Source organism: Canis lupus, chromosome 18 (genome assembly GCF_048164855.1).
Source record: "Canis lupus baileyi chromosome 18, mCanLup2.hap1, whole genome shotgun sequence".
In the NCBI taxonomy this organism is placed as follows: domain Eukaryota; kingdom Metazoa; phylum Chordata; class Mammalia; order Carnivora; family Canidae; genus Canis; species Canis lupus.
Genome location: NC_132855.1, coordinates 41661749 through 41681657, shown reverse-complemented (window position 1 = coordinate 41681657; position 19909 = coordinate 41661749). Strand labels below are relative to the sequence as shown.

General features: G+C 34.2%; 1 protein-coding gene across 35 annotated transcripts in view; it reads left to right on the top strand.

The window, feature by feature from the left end:
- Window positions 1-19909, top strand: part of GNGT1 (G protein subunit gamma transducin 1) — a 340161-nt gene that overhangs the window by 271329 nt on the left and 48923 nt on the right. For 17 of the 35 annotated variants that reach the window (XM_072784137.1, XM_072784136.1, XM_072784141.1 and 14 more), the window contains 2 exons: window positions 11357-11450; window positions 13069-13126. The exons of 15 other annotated variants lie outside the window; for them this stretch is intronic. The gene's annotated coding sequence lies outside the window, so the exon portion shown is untranslated. The remainder of the gene's footprint in view (window positions 1-11356; window positions 11451-13068; window positions 13127-19909) is intronic. 3 more of the 35 variants (XM_072784164.1, XM_072784160.1, XM_072784158.1) reach the window with 1 other exon arrangement.

Here is a 19909-nt window from a genome sequence, read left to right as displayed (position 1 = left end):
TTTCGGGAAAGAAAATGGATGAATAATTGCCATGTATTCATATAATAGAATACTATCCAGCAGTGAAAATGAATTAATTCAAATTGCATCACCGTGGATGAAAGTCAGGAATATAAATGTTAAGTGAAAAACATTACTGAAGAATAAATACAGTATAGTTACTGTAAAATTTATGTAAAATTCAAAAACATGAAAAATAAAAATTTATTTAGGGACACCTGCATATGTGGTAAAATTAAAAAGAAAAACAGTAGAAAAATGAACACAGCATTATGAAAGTAGTTACATCTGAAGAATGAAGCACACAGAAGACTTCAAAGGTAACGATAACATTTTCTTCTAAGTTTTTCTCCAACAGGTCATAAAAATGTAATCTCAGCAAATAAGAATTCACCTAAACTTTCCCTGGGGTTATATGTAAGATGCGGGAGTTCCAGAGCATTAGAAGGAGCTCTCTTGACTCCCATGTTTATTAACAACTGTGTATACCCTTCTGAGACTTCCTTGTTTAGATCTGGTCCCCAGCTGCCAGCCCACACAAATCCCTTTGAATCATCCTTTCATCCTATTTATAAGGTGTTGCCAGATTTTGCTCTGTTCCTGAAATCTCAGTCCCATTCTTGGATGTCAGGTTGCTCCCATGACATATGACTGTCTAAAGCCTTGCATTTCTTCTAGGAGTAGGAAATCTAACTCTAATTTACCACATTCTTTTTCTGTGTTCTGAGTTATCTCAAGGCCCAGGCTTTTGAAATGACAAAATCTTTTCCTGATTTTCTGTTGTAAACTCCCATTCCTATGGATGCCACACCATCTTGTTCCTGAATGGAGAGAAAGGTCAAGATAAAAGAATAGCTTAATGTATCCAAATAGTGTCCTATTAGAGTTTCTGGGTATAGTGAATTATTTTGGTACTGTGATATATTAATGAGACTTTTCTCTTTGTGAGGGACAAACCCTTATCCAAGCCACATTCTGGAGATATTAGGTACAGATGATGGGTGCTTGTTTTATGAAGACATCAATGGTAACTATAAAGAAAAGATATTCAGGTTTCTAGGGAACTCTGCAAATGAGCTTTTCCCAATCTGTCTCTCTCTCTCTCTCTCTTTACCTCTCTCTCTCTCCCTCTATCTCGCCGCTGCTCCCTTCTTCCCTCCCTCTCTTCCTCTCTTTCCTCATGATCTTCTTCACTAACTTTTCTTACTGCTGTTTGTACAGTTTTATACAGATAAATCATTCAAAATTTATGGATAAATCTAATCTAATCTAATCCGATTTAGGAAATTTCTTTCACTGAGCAATGTTTTTCCTTTTTGAGCAATAAATAGTCAATCAATAGCATATAACTAGTTTACTATTTCTTATATAATATGCCTTGGTCTAACCAGGGCCCACCTCTACACAAAGAATAGCCCAGCACTACACATTTTCTAAATAGGTAGTATAGTTTAACTCTACTAGGGACTGATAATGTCAGGTACCACATCAAGGGAAGTCTGTCAAGAAATCAAGAATAGATTAATGAAACTCATAAAATGGTGTAGACTCATTTCTCTCTGCCCCTCTCTGGTGAAGCACAAATACAATCCTTGGAATTAACATAAGAGACAACCAAATGAAAACTCTGAAAAGTGGTGAGTTGGTAAACTGATTTGGGAAACCAGCACTAGAGGAATGATACAGCAACAGGGAGTCTTATGTCCCTTCCACCAAACAAGTCAAAGCAGACTCATTATTCCCTGATCTCTAACCTAGCAACAGAAAGCAGCCCACATAGGCTCATTCTTCTGTGGAATTTAATGGAAATCCCTTTGACATCTTGTAAGCCTGACACCACCAACAAAGAAAATTGATCAGTCAATTTTAAATGGCTTTAGAGACATTATAGAACTGGAAAATGTAATAACAAACACAAAAAAATTCACTATATGGACTCAGTAGTACAGTGGAGATGACAGAGCACAGAATCAGTGAATTTGAGAGAGAGGAATAGAATTCACCTTATCTGAAAAATGAAAATTGATAAGAAAGAAAGAAGAAAGAAAAAGAAAGAAAGAAAGAAAGAAAGAGAAGAAGAAAGAAAGAAAGAAAGAAAGAAAGAAAGAGAAAGAAAGAAAGAAAGAGAAAGAAAGAAAGAAAGAAAAAAAAAGAAAGAAAGAAAGAAAAGAAAGATGAAGAGACTGTAGGTCTATAACAAAAGATAACATTCATATCATAAGAATCCAAGAAAGAGAGGAGGAACAATGAGCCTGAAAGAGTATCTGAAGAAATAATAGATGGAAACTTCCCAAATTTGGAAAAAGCATAAAGCTACAAATTCAAAAAGCAAATTTCAAACAAGATAAATCAAAGAAATACATACTATCATAATTAAAATTCTGGAAATTAAAGATAAGGAAAATGTCTTGAATGCATCCAGAGAGAAAGGGCATATTGCTCACAAGGAATATCAATTTGTATGACAGAGGATTTCTTGTCTGAAATCATGGAGACTAGAAGAAATTGGGAAAATTTTCAAGTGGTGAAATAAAATCACTTTCAGCTGTAAATTCTATATCCAGTGATATTATCATGTAGGAATTAAAGAGATATAAAGACGTTTCAGATAAAGGAACACTAAGACTTTGCTTATTTTTTTTATTTTATTTTGTTTTGTTTGTTTCTGTTAGTTTGTTTTTGTTAGCAGACCTACCTTTAAAGGTTGGCTAAAGTAAGTACTTCAGATAGAAAGGAAATTATAAAAGAAAGAATCTTAGGTACCAGGAAGAAAGAAGGAATAGCAGAAAGAGAAGAAATCAGGGTACATATAATAGCCAATTCTTTCTCTCATCAGTTTTGTAAATTATATTTGATGATTGAAATAAAAACTATAATACTACCTAAACTCAAGACTATATTTTAAAATGGAGAAAGTCAAGGACTTAACTGGAAATGAACTTTCCATACTTTGCTTGAAGTGGTAAAATGATACCAGTAGACTGTATATATTGTAATACTCAAAGCAATCACTATGAAAACTATGCAAAAATATATACTAAAAATCCCTTAAATAAATCAGTATGGAACCCTAAAAAAATATTGACATATCCCAAAAGAAGATAAGAAAAGAGAAATAGAGAAAGAAAAACAAGAACAAACAAAAAACAAATGATAAATGGCAGATTGGTTGCAGCATGTTAAAATTATGTTAAATGTAAATGGTTTAAATATACTGAGTGAAAGATAGAGTGGCTTAAAAAAATGACCCAACTATATACTGTTTACAGGAAACATCAATGATATTGGTAGGTTGAAAGTAAAAAGATGGAAAAGATACCACTTAAACATTAATTTTATTTTTAATTTTTTTGAAGGATAGTTGACACACAATATTACATTAGTTTCAGGTATACAACACAGTGGTTCAACAAGTCTAAATGTTATTCTATGCTCATCACAAGTGTAGCTCTCATTTGTCACTATAAATATTATTCTGTATGTTGGCAAATTGAACACCAATAAAAAATAAATTTATTATTAAAAAAATAAAATAAAATAAAAAATTTTGAGAAACTTCGCAAAAAAATAAAAATAAATATTATTTTTTAAAGTAATAATTAGACTAATGTCTGATCACAGATTTCAGAGGAAAAAAAATGAGTAGAAAGAAAGAGGGACATTACATAATGATAAAAGGATCAACCTACCAGAAACATGTAATGATGCTAAATATGGAACCAAACAAAAAAGTCTCAAAATAAATGAAGCAAAAACCGATGGAGTTGAAAAAAGAAATAGAAAAATTGACAATCGTAGTTGGGGAACATTTACCAAAATATCATAAACTGACCCATGAAATCAACATTAGTCAACTTAAAATAATTGAAATCATATGTAATTAATTTTATTATAGAAATTCTGGTTCAAAATTGAGTTGGCTGGGCAGCCCGGGTGGCTCAGCGGTTTAGCACCGCCTTCAGCCCAAAACCTGTTCCTGGAGACCCAGGATTGAGTCCCACGTCAGGCTCCCTGCATGGAGCCTGATTCTTCCTCTGCCTGTGTCTCTGTCTCTGTCTCTCTCTTTGTGTGTCTCTCATGAATAAATAAATAAAATCTTTTAAAAAAAACAAAAAAACAAAATTGAGTTGGCTTAATGAGTTCTAGTATATATTTTACGAAATGGTCACAAAAATATTTATGAAGATACAGAAAAATAAACTCATAATGATGTTGAAACTAAAATTGCTAGAAAACCTGTTACCAGGGTCTGAAAGACATTTGCACTAGCTACAAAACTGAAGGAATTAAATTAAAAGCAAACTGCTGCCCATATGTGCATAGTTTCTGAGTATCAGGAATCTGAAAGCAGCTCATCTGGGTGGTTTGGACAAGTTTCATTGCAAGTCTCAGATTACAGTCAAGGTGTCAGCCAGGGCATCAGTGATCTCAATGCTTGACTCGTTCTGGAGAATTCTCTTCCTCACCAAAGCATTCTTTCCATGAGCTATCTCAGTGTCTGTAAGATGTGGAAACTGGCATTATCCAGAAGTAACCCAGAAAAGAGAAAGAATGAGAGAATGCTCAAGATGGAAGCTTTTGGAATCCTAGATGTTACATCCCATCACCTCTGCTATATGCTATTGGTATCACAGACTGATCCTGACCCAATGTGGGAAGGAACTACACAAGACAGAGAATATCAGAAGGCACGGGAATCTTAGGGCCATCTTAGAATCAGGATATCACAATCTCTCATCAACAGCACTCCTTTTATATGTAGTCGATTAGAGATTGTGACTCCCAGTAAACAATGCAGAAGGAAATGGAGAGGGATGAGAAAGGGGATGACCACAGAACATTGGATCATAGGAATTACGGTTTTCCAAATATATGCCATTGGCAAGCCTAGGAGGAAAAGAGCCACAGCATGAGGTTTTCTGTTTTGTCTTTATTTCTTTATTCCAGTTCAGAATGTCAGGAAACATCTCGAAGTGGGAACATAAGAACACCTTAAGTCAATCTAGCAAATCTTTGTCGTTTATTATCTGCTAAACTCTGATCACTGCTTTCTGCATTTAGAACCATCCCCAGCTGTGGCTCTGAGGTGGAATCTGGACGTGAAGCATAGTGTCAGTGAATAAAACCAAGGGAAGTCTGCACACACTATTTTAATGGGCTTTAGTGATCTTTTCTCATACCAAAAGGCATAAAACTTACAATCAGCATAGGATCTATGAAACCACACTAGAAACTCATGTAAAAGGAACATAGTTTTAAATACTCAAACTAAAGCAAACTGCTAAAAATAATTTATGACAGAAAAAATATTTTAGAAAATAAAGCCTTTATGAAAAAGAAATCCAAATAGATTGAACTGTGATAAGTAGAACCTAATCAGAAAAGAAGGATAAGTGACAAGATAAGTTAAGATTGTAATAAAACTACAAAATGAAGTATTAGAATTTCAGTGAAAATGGGATGAAGAAAAGAGATGGTGGAATTGAAACTGACAAAATAAAATGAATAAAGAAAAGGAAGACCTATGTAAGCTTCTCCTGGGTGAAAAGAAGAGAAAGAGAGTGGTAGACAAAGCAAGAAGAAAATTGCCATCTTCGAATTATAGGCATGCCTAGGACAGAAAGCCTTCCTAAGTACATTGATGGAAAAGACTCAGAGATTACTACAATATAAGAGAATCTAGCTGGAAATAGGCAAAATTCTCCTCTGGGACACTAAATGACAAAGGCATATATGGCCAAGAATACTTTATCCTCCAAGGCTGTCATTCAGAATAGAAAGAGAGATAATGAGTTTCCCAGACACACAGAAACTAAAGGAGTTTGTCACTACTGAACCAGCCCTGCCAGAAATATTAAAGGGAACTCTTTGAGTGGGGAAAAATGAACAAAATCAACAAATACTAGAAAGGAACAGAGAACATCATCAGAAACACCAACTTTACAGGTAGCACAATCGCACTAAGTTCATATATTTCAGTAATCACTCTGAATGTAAATGGACTAAATATTTCAATCAAAAGACATAGGATAACACAATGGAGGAAAAAAACCAAGACTCATCTATATGCCACCCATAAGAGACTCATTTTAGACCTACAGACACCTGCAAATTAAAAGTAAAGGGATGGAGTACTGTCTATGATGCTAATGGATGTCAAAAGAAAGCCAGAGTGCCCATACTTATATCAGACAAACTAGATTTTAAACCAAAGATTGTTACAAGAGATGAAGAAGTGCATAATATCATGATTAGGGGGTCTATGCATCAAGACGATATAACATTTATAAATATTTATGCCCCCAACTTGGGAGCATTAAATATATAAATCAACTCATAACAAACATAAAGAAACTCATTGATAATAATATAATAATAGTAGGAGACCTTAAGACCCCACTCACAGCAATGGACAAATCATCTAAGCAAAAAATTAACAAAGAAACAATGGCTTTCAGTGACACACTGGACCAGATGGACTTAGCACATATATTTAGAACATTTCTTCCTAAAGCAGCAGAATACACATTCTTTTTGAGTACACATGTAACATTCTCCAGAATAGATCACATGCTGGATCACAAATCAGCCCTCAAGAAGTATAAAAAGACTGAGAACATATGAAGCATATCTTCAGAAACTTGAAGTCAGCCATCAAAAATAATAATAATAATAATAATAATAAATTGGAAAGACCACAAATACATGGAGGTTAAAGAATATACTACTAAGAATGAATAGGCTAACCAGGAATTAAAACAAAAAAGTACATGGAAGGGACACCTGGATGACTCAGTCAGTTAACCATCAAACTCTCTTGATTTTGGTTCACATCATGATCTCATGGGTCATGAGATCAAGCCCTGTGTTGGGGATCCATGCTCAGCAGGGAGTCTGCTTGAAAATTCTCTCCCTCTGCCCCTCCCACATATGAGAGCTCATGCGCACCCTCTCTATAATGAATAAATATATTTTTAAAAAATACATGGAAGCAAATGAATGAAAACACAACAGTCTAAAACCTTTGGGGTGCAGCAAAGGCAGTCAAAAGAGGGTAGTAAAATGCAATATAGGCCTACAACAAGAAATAAGAAAAGTCTCAAATACACAATCTTACCTTACACCTAATAGAGCTAGAAAAGAAACAGCAAATAAAGTCTAAAGCCAGCAGAAGAAGGGAAATAATGAAGATTAGAGCAGAAATAAATGATACAGAAACAACAACAACAAAAGACCCAGTAGAAAAGATTAATGGAACTAAGAGCTGGTTCTTTGAAAGAATTAATAAAATTGATAAACCGTAGCCAGACTTATCAAAAAGAAAAGAGAAAGGATACAAATAAAATCACAAATGAAAGGGAAGATCACAACCAACACCACAGAAATACAAACAATTATAAGAGAGTATTATGAAAAATTATATGCTAGCAAACTGGGAAATCTGGAAGAAATGGACCAATTCCTAGAAACATGCAAACTGCCAAAACTGAAACAGGAAGCAATAGAAAAATTGAACAGACCCATAACTAGCAAAGAAATTGAATCATTAATCAAAAATCTCCTAACAAGCAAAAGTTCAGGACCAAATGGCTTACTAGGGGAATTTTACCATACATTTAAGGAACAATTAAAGCCCGTTCTTCTCAAATTGTTCCAAAAAATAGAAATGGAAAGAAAACTTCCACACTTTCTACAAGGCCAGAATTACCCTATTCCAAAACCTGAGGAAGACCCCACTAGAAAGAATTATAGGGCAATATCCCTTATGAATGTGGATGCGAGATTTCTCAACAAGATACTGGCAAATCAAATCCAACAGTACATTAAAAGAATTATTCACCACGATCAAGTGGCATTTATTCCTGGACTGCAAGGGTGGTTCAGTATTTGCAAATCAACCAACATGATACACCACATTAATAAAAAGAGAAAAGAGTCATATAATCCTCTCAATAGGTGCAGAGAAAGCATTTGACAAAATACAGCATCCGTTATTGATAAAAACCCTCAACAAAATAGGTACAGATGGAACATACTTCAACATCATAAAGGCCATAAATGAAAGACTCACAGCTAATATCTTCAATGGGAAAAAAACTCTTGTTCCTCTATTGGCAGGAACAAGACAAAGATGTCCACTCTCACCATTACTATTTAAATTACTATTTAAGTACTGGAAGTCTTAGCCTCAGCAATCAGACAATAGAAAGAAATAAACGTAATCCAAAACAGCAAGGAAGAAGTCAAACTTCCACCATTTGCAGACAACATAAGACTCTATGCAGAAAACCTGAAAGACTCCACCAAAAAACTGCTAGAACTAATACATGAACTCAGTAAACTCACAAGATATTAAACCAATGTACAGAAATCTGTTGCATTTCTGTACATCAATAATGAAGTGGCAGAAAAAGAAATTGAGGATTCAATTTCATTTGCAACTGCACCAAAAATCATAAGAAACCTAGGAATAAACCTAACCAGAGAGGTAAAAGATCTATATTCTAAAAACTACAGAACACTTATGAAAGATATTGAATAGGACACACACAAAAATGGAAAAACATTCCAAGCTCATGGATTAGAAGAACAAACATTGTTAAAATGTCTACACTACCCAAAGCAATCTACACATTTAATATAATCCTTATCAAAATACTACTAGCATTTTTCACAAAGACAGAACAAACAATCCTAAAATTTGTATGGAATCACAGAAGACCCCCAATAGCCAAATCAACACTGAAAAAAAAGCAAAGTGGAGGTTTCACAATTCTGGACTTCAAGCTATATTACAAAGCTGTAGTCACCAAGACAGTATGGTACTGGTGCAAAAAATAGACACATAGATTAATGGAACAGAATAGAAAACCCTAAAATGGACCCACAACTATCTCCAACAAAACAGGAAAACATATTCAATAGGAAAAAAGTCTATTTAACAAATAATGTTGGGATAACTGGACAACCACGTGCAGAAGAATGGTATAGGAATAAGGAATATTCCTTATTGATATAGGAATATAGGAATAGGAATGGTATAGGAATATAGGAATAAGGAATGCTTCCTTATACTATACATAAAAATGAATTCAAAATGATGAAAGATCTAAATATGAGACAGGAAACCATCCAAATCCCAGAGAAGAACACAGACAGCAACCTCTTTGACCTCAGCCAGAGCAATTTCTTACTAGACACATCACTGGAGGCAAGGCAAGCAAAAGCAAAAGTGAACAACTGGGGCTTCATCAAGATAAAACCTTCTGCACAGTGAAGGAAACAGTCAATAAAACTAAATGGAAACCCAAAGAATAGGAGACGATATTTACAAATTACATATCTGATGAAAGGTTAGTCTCCAAAATCTGTAAAGAACTTATCAAACTCAATACCCCAAAAACAAATAATCCAGTTAAAAACTGGGCAGAAGACATGAATAGAGATTTTTCCAAAGAAGACATCCAGATGGTCAACAGACACATGAAAAGATGCTCAACATCACTGATCATCAGGGAAATCCAAATCAAAACTGTGGTTATCACCTCATACCTGTCAGAATGGCTAAAATTAACAACACAAGAAACAACAGGTGCTGGAGAAAGGGAATCCCTCATGCAGACTAGTGCACCCACTCTGGAAAACAGTATGGGGGTTCCTCAAAAAAGTTAAAAATAAAACTTCCCTACCATCCAGCAATTGAACTACTATTTACCCAAATGATACAAAAATACAGATTCTAAGGGATACATGTACCTGATGTTTATAGCAGCATTATCAACAACAGCCAAACTATGGCAAGAGCCTAAATGTCCATGAACTGATAAATGGATAAAGAAGATGTGGCATATATATACAATTGAACATTACTCAGTCATCAAAAGTAATGAAATCTTGCCATTTTCAATAATGTGATTAGAGCTAGAGTATATTATGCTAAGCAAAATAAGTCAGTCAGAGAAACACAAATACCATATGATTTCCCTCATATGTGGAATTTAAGAAACAAAACATATGAACATATGCGGGATGGGGGTGGGAGAGTGAAATAAACCATAAAAGACTCTTAATGTAGAGAACAAACTGAAGGAACAAACCAAGGTTGATGGAAGGAGGTAAGTGGAGGATGGGCTAGATGGGTGATGGGTATTAAGGAGGGCACTTTTTATGATGAGCACTGGATTTTGTATATAAGTAATGAACCGCTTAATTCTACCCCTGAAACCAATATTGCACTATATGTTAACTAACTGGAATTGAAATAAAAATTTGGGGGGAAAAGGAAATAAAAAAATAAATGAGTAATAAAATAAAATGACAAAGGCAATTGAATAATGTCTATATGAACTGGAGGGGAATGATATCCCAACTATGTTCTTCCTCACATATAAAGACAAAGACATTCAAAGCTTTTCAGAAAAATACACCATTGATGTAACCTTCTTGAAAAAGAAAAAAAGTTCAAGTATATTGTACCTCCTAAAGATATCACATGAATTAAGCATCAGAATTGATTTTTTTTCTCTTTATAGAACCTAACATATAATAAAGCTAGGTAAGGTTTTGTTTTCATACAACTCTAGGTAAACAAAAAGACAAGTTCGGTATACTCCTAATCAGGAGACGGATTTAGAGGTCAAACTTAATAGAAGGAAAGCCCTGAGATCAATATCTTGCAGCTACTTCCCTCTCAGGACTCATTTTCCTTATCATCTCCTTAAACTAACAGACCTAAAGACCATCTTCCACCTCCACTGTATCATCCTTTAAGAAATACAACCCTATGGAACTTAAGGATTGTAAACCAGAACTGAGGGCCAAGAATAAAAAGACAAAACACTGGAGTGGGAACAAAAGTTTTTAAATCAATTAGACCATGAGGGAAGGTGTTTCCAGAAAGGAAGGGTTTCGTTAGTCACCCAGAAGGGAAGCCACAATTGGTGTCTCAGAGTCAAGAATGAAGTCCTTCATGGTTGTGGAGAAGCTCCAGGCTGACAGAGATTTTCCTGTATCCCTGTGTCCTGTGGACTTGTAGTTATTGAAAAATAATGGTCACAGGACAGAGGCAGACTCACTGTGCTGCTAATGGAGAGTAAGAGTCAGAGGTTTTCACTTGCTGAGCACTGTGAATATGGAGTGTTGTTGAGAGTTAAGAGGTGTTTGGAAGGGAGAAGGAAGCCTGGGTACAACCAGGAAGCATATCAGGATAGGCATTTATGGTAACTTTCCTGAAGACCTTAGAAAAAAGGGATTTGAATTTCCTAGGCTCCAGTATTTTATTGTCATTTCTTTTCTCATCCTAAATAAGCACTTTAATACCTAATTTTGAATTTGTAAATTGCCTTTTTATCTAAAGATAGTCTCAAAAACTCTAGAAGCTCCAGATGTTCCATGGAAAACACCAGTTAGGAAGCCCTGGAGAAGACTGGATACTGAAGCAAAGAGCTAGTGTATGTATTTTGCTGGCTTCATATGTATGTCCAGCTTAATTACTACTCACTCCTCCATCTCTTATAATTTTTTTGTCTTATTTAAACCTCATTTTTAACCCATGTGATTTAAATCAAGTTATATTCACTGATGTGACAGATATGTTTGAATCCATTTATAGTGTGTTACATTGTTTAGTCTGCTTTTTTAATTAATTGATTTTTTTCAAAAATTTTTGGTTTTATAGAAATATAGAGCAGACAATATGGAGAGTTCCTATGTATCCCCTTTTCTCCTGCACATAATTTCCCCTATTATTACATTTTCCATTAGTGTGGTATACTTGATGCAATTAATTAATGTTGGTCCATTTTTAAATTTACTTCCTTTTTAAATTTTATTTAAATTCATTTGCCAATGCAATAATACCCAATGGCATCCCATCACATACCCTCCTTAGTGCCTGTCACCCAGTTACCCCATCCCCTCACCCACCTCCCCTTCTGCAACTTTCTGTTTGTTTCCCAGAGTTAGCAGTTTCTCATGGTTTGCCTTCCTCTTTAATTTTTCCCCACTCAGTTTCCCTTATGGTCCTCTTCACTATTTCTTATACTCTATATATGAGTGAGACTGTATGAGAATTTTCTCCAATCGACTAGTTTCACTCAGCATAATACTCACCAGTTCCATCCACATCAAAGTAAATGGTAAATATTCATCCTTTTCTTCCTTTTTAAAAAGATTTATTTATTTATTCATGAGAGACATAAAGAGGCAGAGACATAGGCAGAGGGAGAGGGAGAAGCAGGCTCCCTAGGGGGAGCCCAATGTGGGACTTGATCCCAGAACTCCAGGATCACTCCCAGAGCTGAAGGGAGCTGCTCAACCACTGAGCCACTCAAGGGTCCTAATATTCATCCTTTTCTGATGGCTGAGTAATATTCCATTGTCTCTATATACTACATCTTTATCCATTCATCTGTCAAAGGTTGGTCCATTATTATTAACTAAAGTCTGAAGTTTACAGTGAGGTTCATTCTTTGTGTTGTACATTCAGTAGATTTTGACAAATATATCATGTTATGTGTCCACCAATAGAATATCATACAAAATAGTTTCACTGACCTAAAAATCCACTGTGTTCTACCTATCTATTCCTCTCTCTCACCCCTCAAACTCCTAATCCTGATTCTTTTACTGTCTCTATAGTTTTGTCTTTTCCAGAATGTCATGTAGTTAGAATCACAAGATGTATCCTTTTCAGAATGGCTTCTTTCACTTAGCAATATGCATTTAATGATCCTCCATATCTTTTAGTGGTTTGATAGCTCATTTGTTCTTATTGCTAATAATATTCCATTCTATGGAATGGAACCAGTTTGTTTATTCATTCACTTACCAAAGGACATTTTGGTAGCTTCCAATTGTTAGCAAATATAAATAAAGCTGCTATAAAGATTTGTGTGTAGGTTTTTGTTTTGACATAAATTTTTATCTCATTGGGTAAACTTATAGGAGCATGAATGCTGGATCATAATGTAAAACTACATTTAACTTTGTAAGGTTGGGCCCCAGGAGTTTTTAACCTCTCAAACTAGCTCATGCTCAGTCTTCATCAATGAGTCGATTCACATTTAGGTGTTCCTACCAGTTCCTGGCATTCTTCTGAGCTTCTGTTCCTGGTCCTCTGCTCCTGGTAAGTTGTGATGCTCTGTATTCACCTGTTTATTTTTCCGCCTATCAGTTTACCCTGTAACATCAGTTATCTAGTGGATCTAAGAAAAGTTGTTGAGTTTGGTTTGTTTGTTTTTGTTGTTGGGAGGGCAGAATGACTACTTTCAAGATCTTTATGAAAATCAGACTGGAAACCAGAAGTCTCCTATTTTTAAAATGTATCCTTCACTAGGTGTTTTCTTTGCTTTTTATTCCAGCTGTCTGATGTTTCTTTGTATTTTCATTTCTTTTTTTTTTTAAGATTTTATTTATTTATTCATGAGAGACACACAGAGAGAGAGAGATAGAGGCAGAGACATAGGCAGAGGGAGAAGCAGGCTCCATGCAGGGCGCCTGATGTGGGACTTGATCCCGGGTCTCCAGGATCATGCCCTGGGCGGAAGGCAGGCACTCAACCGCTGAGCCACCCAGGGATCCCCCTGTATTTCATTTCTACTGAGTACTTTGCAATTTCACTCAAAATGCCCTCAGTTGGGATCCCTGGGTGGCGCAGCGGTTTGGCGCCTGCCTTTGGCCCAGGGCGTGATCCGGGAGACCCGGGATCGAATCCCATCGGGCTCCCGGTGCATGGAGCCTGCTTCTCCCTCTGCCTATGTCTCTGCCTCTCTCTCTCTCTCTGTGACTATCATTAAAATAAAAAAAAAAAAATGCCCTCAGTTCCCGTCTTCATTAGCCCTTAACTATCTGCTCCAAACTATGTGCTACGATAAAATTAATTTACGACTTCTACCCTCCACTGGTAATTTCATTGCAAAATTTTACTCAATAGTATGATCTTAGTGGTGTTTATATTTGTGATACGTCACTATTCCAACTACTTGATTTCTCAGCCGTAAGTTGTATCCATTGAATCTTGCTGATTGCATTTTGCACCTTCATTTTCCTTTGCCTCCTGATTTTTGTTAGTTGTTTCGTTTCTACATTGACTGAGCATATAACAAAAATCATTCCATTCTGTTGCCTTTATTCTCACTTCTTTTCAGTCTTAAATTCTCAGTTAATAACATTCATAGCTCCAATCAATCCTTTTCATGTTTCTCTTTTATTATTTGCATGTTTGAAGATTCTCCTCTAGGATCATGTCCGTTCAATTTAAGATTTCTGATATTTTAAAAATGATTTCTGATATATTGGCATAAAATGGTAGCAAATGTGCTCTTATTATCCTTTTATCCTGTATTCATATCTGTACTTGTGTCTTTTTGGTAGTGATTATTTTTGTCTTCTTTATTTGTTTTTATTTTGTTAATCTTGCCAGAAGTTTATCAGTTTTATTGATATTGGTTTTGTTTTTTGTTTTGTTTTGTTTTGTTTGAGAAATAAATTATTAAAAACAACAGGTCTGCAATGCATTTGCTCTCCTGGCCAGAGGAGGAGATGCCCTGGAAATGAAAGAAGGCAAACACCCTAGTTTAATCTCCTTGTAAACATACCAGTGACAGACTTCATAGCAAACAGACTAAATGGTTTTTTAGAAGGAGAGGCCTTGTTATGAAAGGCTTTTTAGCAGGTGTGCCTGGCTATTTAGAATTGCATAAGGAACCTGGAGTCTATAGATTTATAGGATATGATGGCCTGAAAAATACCGTATAAGCTATAACTATCTGAGTATAAAGCACAGATGATTTATGACCTAAGAAGCTCCTTCAGTATGGGTGCTTTGGGCCAAAGAATTTCCGATATAGTTTTTTAAAAAGATCTGAGAATGCCCACTGAAGAAGAAGTGCTAGACTTTTCCACAGATTAACTATGCTTTTTGATTATTTGCATCCTTGATATTTTTAATAAAGTTTGATCTCTTGTGTCAGTCTTATTTGACAATCTGATCCTTTTTTAAAATTATTTTTTGTAGAAGTATAGTTTACAATGCTATATTAGTGTCAGGAGCATAACACAGTAATTTGACAACTGTATTAAGTTATGTTCACCATAATAAGTGGGGTCACCATCTGTCACCATACAAAGCCATTACAATATTTTGGACTATATTTCCCATAATACATCTTCATCTCCATGACTTATCCATTCTTTAACTGGAAGTTTGCATCTCTTAATCCCTTTCACCTATTTTACCCATCTCCTTAGCTATCTCCTCTCTGGTAAACACTAGTTCTCTGTATTTATGGGTCTGTTTCTGGTTTTGTTTGTTCATTTATCTTGTTTCTTAGATTCCACATAAAATTGAAATCTGATGGCACTTGTCTTTCTCACCTGACTTATTTCACTTAGCACAATACCTCCTTAAGTCCATATGTATTGTGGCAAATGGCAGGATCTCATTCTTTTTATGGTTAAAATTACATTGTATATGTATACTACATCTTCTTTATCCATTCATCTATTTATGGACCCTTAAGTCGCTTTCATATCTTGGACAATGTAAATAATGCTGCAATAAACATAGGGGTGAGTTAGTGTTTTTGTTTTCTTTGGGTAAATTTGCAGTAGTGGAATTGCTGGATCATATAATATTTTATTTTAATTTTTTGAAGATCCTGTATATTTTTTCCACAGTGGTTGCACCAGCTTATATTCCTACAACAGTCCATGAGAGTTCCTTTTTTTCTCATATTCTTACCAACACTTTTTTTTTTAATTTTTATTTATTTATGATAGTCACACAGAGAGAGAGAGAGAGGCAGAGACACAGGCAGAGGGAGAAGCAGGCTCCACGCACCGGGAGCCCGATGTGGGATTCGATCCCGGGTCTCCAGGATCGCGCCCTGGGCCAAAGGCAGGCGCTAAACCGCTGCGCCACCCAGGGATCCCCCAACACTTTTTTTTTTATTTTAGTCACTCTGACAGGTATAGGGTGATATCTCATTGTGGTTTTGATTTGTATTTCTCTGATGATGAGTGATGTTGAAGATCTTTTCATGTTTGTTGGCCATCTGTATTTTTTCTTTGGAAAAATGTCTATCAAGTCCTTTGCCTATTTTTAATTGGATTGATTTTTTATGTTGAGTTGTATAAATTCTTTATATATTTTGCATATAGCCCCTTATCAGATATATCATTTGCAAATATCTTCTTTCACTCAATAGATTGCCTTTTTGTTTTGTTGATGCCTTGTTGTTTTGTTGATGAACATCATTGTTCAAAAGCTTTTTATTTTGGTATACTCCCAATAGTTTGTTTTTGCTTTTATTTTCTTTGCCTGAGGAGTCCTATACAGAAAAAATGTTTTTAAGGCCAATGTCCAAGAAATTACTGCCTATGCTTTCTTTAAGGAGTTTTATTTTCAAGTCTTACATTTAGGTCCTTAATCCATTTTGAGTTTATTTTTGTGTATAGTATAAGAAAGAGGTCCAGTTTTATTCTTTTGCATGTAGCTGTCCAGTTTTCCCAGCACCACTTACTGAAGACTGTCTTTTCCTCTATTGTATATTCTTGCTTCTTTTATCATAGATTAATTAATCATATAAGTTTTTTTTTTTTTCTGTGTTCTCTGTCCTGTTCCATTGATCCTGACCCATCGTGCTAGTACCATACTATTTTGATTTCTATGTCTTGGTAGTATAACTTGAAATCTGGGATTGTGATGCCTTCATCTTTGTTTTTATTTTTCTTTTCTCTTTTAAAGATTTATTTATTTACTCATGAGAGACAGAGAGAGAGAGAGAGAGAGAGAGAGAGAGAGGCAGAGACATAGGCAGAGGGAGAAAGGAAGAAGCAGGCTCTTTGCAGGAGCCTGATGCAAGACTCGATCCTAGATCCGGGGATCAGGACCTAAGCCCAAGGCAGCCGCCCAACCACTGAGCCACTCAGGTGTCCCTGTTTTTATTTTTATTGATTACTTTGGCATCAATCTTCAATTCTTAACTTGGATGTCAACTAAGTTAAGCCTTTTTTTAAAAAAATATTTTATTTATTTATTCATGAGAGAGAGAGAGAGAGAGAGAGACAGGTAGAGAGAGAGGCAGAGGGAGAAGCAGGCTCCATGCAGGGAGCCCCATGTGGGACTCAATCCCAGGACTGCAAGATCACACCCTGGGCTAAAGGCAGGTGCTAAACCACTGAGTCATCCAGGGATCCCTAAGTTAAGCCTTTAACTTGGATGCTCAAATAAGTTAAGCCTTTTATATTTTCTAATATATACATTAAATACTAACCTTTTTTTCCTATATACATCTTAGTTGCTTTCTACAAGATTTGATAGGTATTTTCATCATTATTCATTTCAAAATATTTTTAAATTTACAACAATTTCTTTCTGACTCAGTGTTTCTTTAAATTTTCAAATAAAAGTGATTTTTCATTTAACTTTTTATTGCTGACAACTAACTTAACTGTATTCTTTTCAAATAATGTTACTTATATGATATCAATACCTTAAAGTTGGTTGAATCTTGCTTTGGTTAGGTGGTAATATTCATTAATGTTCCATGTATGCTTTAGAACAGAGATCAGGAAACTATGGCACACAGGCTAAATCCAGCCAGCCATTTGTTTCTCTAAATCAATTATTGGAATACAACCAAATTCCTCTGTTTATATGTTTTCTGTGGCTGTTTTTACACTACAATGGTAGAGTTGACCAGTTGTGGTAGAAACTGTATGTCCTGCAAAGTCTAAAATATTTATCATCTGGCCTTTTGTAGAGAAAGTTTGGTGACCCCTACTTTAAATGCTTGTGTATTCTGCAGTTTGCGGGGAGGGTCCCTGGTGTCCATTGGATACAATTTGTATTAACTTTGAGTTGTTTAAACAGTCTACATATCCTTAGTGATTTTTTCTGTTTTGATCTAGCAATTATTGAGAGAAGTATATCAAGATTTCCCCTATAGTATATTTGTTCATTTATCCTTATAATTCTGTTAAATTTTTCAGTTTTGCTATAAATAAATAAGGATAGATAACCTGTTCTTAGGTACCAGTTTAGAATAGTTACATTTTCCTGCTAAATTTATTTTTAAAATTTCAATAGTGGATGGAATTTTGGCCTTATATACTAAAAAGATATACTACCTAAAGATATACTTTCTTTGGTTGATATCTGAATACATGCCTGGCATGTATTTCAGTTCTTTTATAGTCAATCTTTCTATTTATTTATGTTTTAGATTTGTCTGCTGAACAACAAAGAGCTAGAATTTATTATTTATTTCAGAAAGATAATGTTTATCTTTAAGGTTTTTTCCAAGTCCACTTAATGTAATAACCATTAAATTTGTTTCTATCAGCTCTTATTATGCTTTCTATTTGTCTGCTTTTGTATCTTTTGACTCTTTTTTCTTCTTTTCTTGCCCTCATTTGAATTATGTTTCTAATTTCATTTTTTTCCTCTTTGATTATTTGGAAACCAAACACTATATCTTTAATTTTTAGTAATTTCATTTAACCTAACAAAATCAAGTATCAGTAAATAACTTTAGTTTCCTAGACTATTTTCATTGCAATCAACTTCTTTTCCATGTATATAAAATTTTTCAATTTAATTCTATTTTATTTTGACCCCTCCTAAGATTAGTATTGGGTTTTTTGCATGAGTTTATTTGAATTTAACCACAGATTTATACTTTTTCAGTTCATTTTTTATAACATTTCAAATCTTCCATATGAAGCCATTTCAGCTAAGAAAGATATTTACTTACAAAAGCAAGATGATGAAATTAATAAATATGAACCCCAAATTAATTTATTTGGATACAAAAGCAGTATAAATTTTAGTTGAAAATTTCTTCATTTAAAAATCTAACAAAGTAGGCAAAGTCATAATTAAAGATAAAATAATGAAATTCACTCCTAAAAATATATGACATAAAATTTAATATTAAAAAATTTTAAAGCCTCCATAAAGTTACTTTAAAGGAAAATTTTGATTACTAAAATCAACCCAAGAAGATATAGAAAGCCTGAATAAATTAAAAGTCATAAATAAAATAGAAAAGGTTAAAGAATTTTCTTTAACAGAGTGCTATGCTTAGACAATTTAAGGTACGAGTTATTAAATTCCTCCAAAAATCAAATAAATAAACCTTATATTATGATTTTAAAAATCCTAGCATTGAAAAATGATAGAACATTTTAAAATACACTTTTTTGTCTGGCATAACGTTAATGTCAAAATTTGACAGAGCATTAGAGAAAATTAGATTTAGAAAATTAGATATAGACCAAATTTTTTTTTTAAGTACCAAATGAATTCAACACTATACTTAAGTTTTATTATTCATAAAAGGCTTATATTTTAGAATTTATAGATAAGTCTAAATTGATATATATTATCATATCAAAGTATCAAAGGAAGAATATCATATTTACATGCTGAAAATCTGTATAACTAGATCCATGATGTATTCTTGATATAAGGAAACCTAGTAAATTAGGAAGATGACTATACTTCATTAATCCGATAAATAATATTAATTTCAAACCTGCAGTCAATGCCATTATTAACTATAAAATACAAAAAATATATTGATAAAAGTCAGAAATGAGCATAAGTACTTTCCTTGCTATTAGGTGTAACTGTTTCTGAAAATTTCAGCCAATGCAACAAAACAAGAAAAAGAATAAATTGTTTAGATATTGGCAATAGGAGATATATTAATTATTGCAAATATTGTGATTCACTCTGTGGAAAAACTTTAACACTCATCTGTTATGATATTATTTCAGTTAAGAAAGATTTAGTATTTGATTAATCAGAAAATAACTGATCCTAAAATCATAGCTTTTCTATTCAACAGTAATTAACAGTTAGAATATATGATTTTATTTTATTTTTTAATTTATTTTTTAT